Raw genomic sequence first — 3,397 nt, 5'->3', positions numbered from 1 at the left:
TTTTTTTTTTTTGACTCTTGATATATTAAAAAATACACCAGAGTTTCCAAAACCTGTGGTATTCTTAAAAACACAAACATTTTAAACACAATGATGTAACATAATATTGCTATCACAAGATAATTACAAGATTATTTATTTATTTATTTATTTAAAAATATTTATTGTTGAAAGTATTACATAGGTCTTCTTTCTCCCCCATTGACCTCTCCCCGGCTGCTCCCACCGCCCAGCACATGCCCGCACCTGCCCTACTGTCTGTGTCCATTGGTTATGCTTATACAAGTCCTTTGGTTGATCTCTTAACCCCTCCCCACTCCCTTGCCTTCCCTCTGAGGTTTAATGGTCTGTTTAGGTATCAGTTCTTAACCTGAAGTCCATGCCCTCACTGAAATTATAATAAAAATTGTATTTCTTGTGCCCCTGTGCCTTTTCTGGGGTGAATTTCTTAGATTATCTGTTGCAAATGGTAAGAGTTCTTTCTTTTTTATTGCTGCATAGTATTCCATTGTGTAAATGTACCATAGTTTTTTTATCCCCTCATCTGCTGATGGGCACTGGGATGTTTCCAGGCCTTAGTTATTGTAAATTGTGCTGCTATGAACATAGGGGTATATTCTTTCTGATGAGTGTTTCGGATTTCTTAGGATATATATTCCTAGAAGTGGGATGACTAGGACAAATGGAAGTTCCATTTTTAATTTTTTGAGGAAACTGCATACTGTTTCCCATAATGGCTGCACCAGTTTGCATTACTACCAGCAGTGTACTAGGGTTCCCTTTCCTCCACATCCTCGCCAGCACTTGTTATTTATTGATTTGTTGATGATAGCCATTCTGACAGGTATGAGGTGATATTTTATTGTCGTTCAGATTTGCATCTCTCAGATGATCAGTGACTTTGAGCATTTTTTCATATGTCTCTTGGCCTTCTGTGTGTCCACTTTGGATTAATGTCCATTTAGGTCCTATGCCCATTTTTTGATTGGATTGTTTGTCTTCCTTGTGTTGAGTTGTATGAGTTCCCTATATATTTTGGAGATTAACCCCTTATCAGATGTATCATTAGCAAATATGTTCTCCCAGGTAGCAAGCTTTCTTGTTATTTTGTTGATGGTTTCTTTGGCTGTGCAGAAGCTTTTTGTTTTGATGTAGTCCCATTTGTTTATTTTCTCCTTAGATTCCATGGCCCTAGGAGATGAATCAGTAAAGATATTGCTATGAGAGATGTCTGAGATTTTGGTGCCTATGGTTTCTTCTAGGACTTTTATGGTTTCACACCTTACATTTAAGTCTTTTATCCATTTTAAGTTGATTCTTGTGTATGGTGTAAGTTAGTGGTCTAGTTTCATTTTTTGGCATGTACCTGTCCAATTTTCCCAACACTATTCATTGAAGAAACTGTCTTGACTCCATTGTGTGCTCTTGCCTCCTTTGTCAAGTATTAATTGAGTGTAATGGCTTGGGTTGATTTCTGGGTTCTCTGTTCTGTTCCATTGATCTATATGCCTATTCTTGTGCCAGTACCAGGCTGTTTTGAATAAAGTGGCTTTGTAACATAACTTGATATCTGGTATTGTGATTCCTCCAACTTTCTTCTTCTTTCTCAAGATTTCTGCAACTATTCAGGGTCTTTTCTGGTTTGATATAAATTTTTGGAGTGTTTGTTCTAGGTCTGTGAAATATGTGGTTGGTATTTTAATAGGGATTGCATTGAATCTATAGATTGCTTTGGGTAGTATGGACATTTTAATTATGTTGCTTCTACTAATTCATGAACATGGTATAGTCTTCCACTTCTGCATATCTGCTTCTATCTCTTTTTTCAATGTCCCGTAGTTTTCAGGGTACAGGTCTTTTACCTCCTTGATTAAGTTTATTCCTAAGTATCTTAATGTTTTGTTGCAATGGTAAATGGGATTTTTTTTAAGTTTCTCTTTCTGAGAGTTCACTATTGGTGTATAAAAATGCTATGGATAGTTGGGTGTTAATTTTGTATCCTGCTATGGTTCCAAATTCATTTATTAAATCTTGTAGTGTTTTATGGAATCTTTAGGGTTTTCTATATACAGTATCATGTCATATATAAATAATGAGTTTTGCTTCCTCCTTTCCAATTTGGATGCCTTTTATTTCTTCTTCTTATCTGATTTATTTATTTTAAAATATATTTTTATTGATTTAGGAGATGGAAGGGAGAGGGAGGAAGAGATAGAAACATCAATGATGAGAGAGAATGATTGATTGGCTGCCTTCAGCATGCCCCATACGGGGGATCGAGCCCACAACCTTGGCATGTACCCTACCTGGGAGTCAAACCTAGACCTCTAAGCCACAACTGCAGGGCACAAGAATTATTTTTAAAATTAATTCATAGTATAGGCCAGGGATCAGCAAACAACTCCTGTAAAGGGCCGGGTAGTAATAGTTTGGGCTTTGTGGGCCACACATGGTGTGACATGATCTGTCACAGCTGCTCCACTCCTTGTTGTGTCAAAACAGTCACTGACAACGTGTAAACAAAGAACATGGATGTGTTCAAATAAAGTTTTATTTACAGAAGCAGATGGTGGGCTGAATTTGGCCCAGACCTTAGCTTGTTGGCCTGTGATATAGACAGTATGATCTAGTATAGGCGCACAAGTTTAAAGTTGTAGGAAATGCACCTTCATTTAATCCTCTCAATGTATTAACTATATAACCTCAGTTAGAAAGGCTATCAAAGTTTACATTTGATCCTGGCCGGGTTGCTCAGTGGTTGCGTGTCAACCTGTGAACCAGAAGGTCATGGTTGGATTCCCACTCAGAGCACATGCCTGGGTTGTGGGCTGGATCTCCAGTAGGGCTCATGTAGGGGGCAGCTGATCAATGACTCTCTCTCATCATTGATGCTTCCATCTCTCTCTCCCTCTCCCTTCCTCTCTGAAATAAAAAAAAGTATATATTTTTTTTAAAGTTTACACTTGAGCCGGCCAGCATGGCTTAGTGGTTGAGCGTCAACCTATGAACCAGGAAGTCACGGTTCGATTCCCAGTCAGGGCATATGCCTGGATTGTGGGCTCAATCCCCAGTGTGGAGCATGCAGGAGGTAACTGATCAATGATTCTCTCTCATCATTGATGTTTATACCTCTCTCTCCCTCTTCCTTTCTGAAATATCTCTCTCTCTCTCTCTCTCTCTCTCTCTCAATATATATATATCTACACTAATAAAAGAGAAACATGGTAATTAGCGTACGACCGCTACCCTTTTCATTGGCTAATCAGTGAGTATATGCAAATTAACTGTCAGCCAAGATGGCGGCGGCGGCGGCGAGCTGGGGGTGCCCCAGCCCAGGCCTAAAGCCTAGGCCAGAGGCTTTAGGCCTGGGCCGGGGAGGAGCCAGCAAGTGATCGTC

Source organism: Myotis brandtii, unplaced genomic scaffold (assembly GCF_000412655.1).
Source record: "Myotis brandtii unplaced genomic scaffold, ASM41265v1 scaffold461, whole genome shotgun sequence".
Classification (NCBI taxonomy): Eukaryota; Metazoa; Chordata; class Mammalia; order Chiroptera; family Vespertilionidae; genus Myotis; species Myotis brandtii.
The sequence above is the reverse complement of the archived record's forward strand: the minus strand, read 5'-3'. Positions refer to the sequence as shown.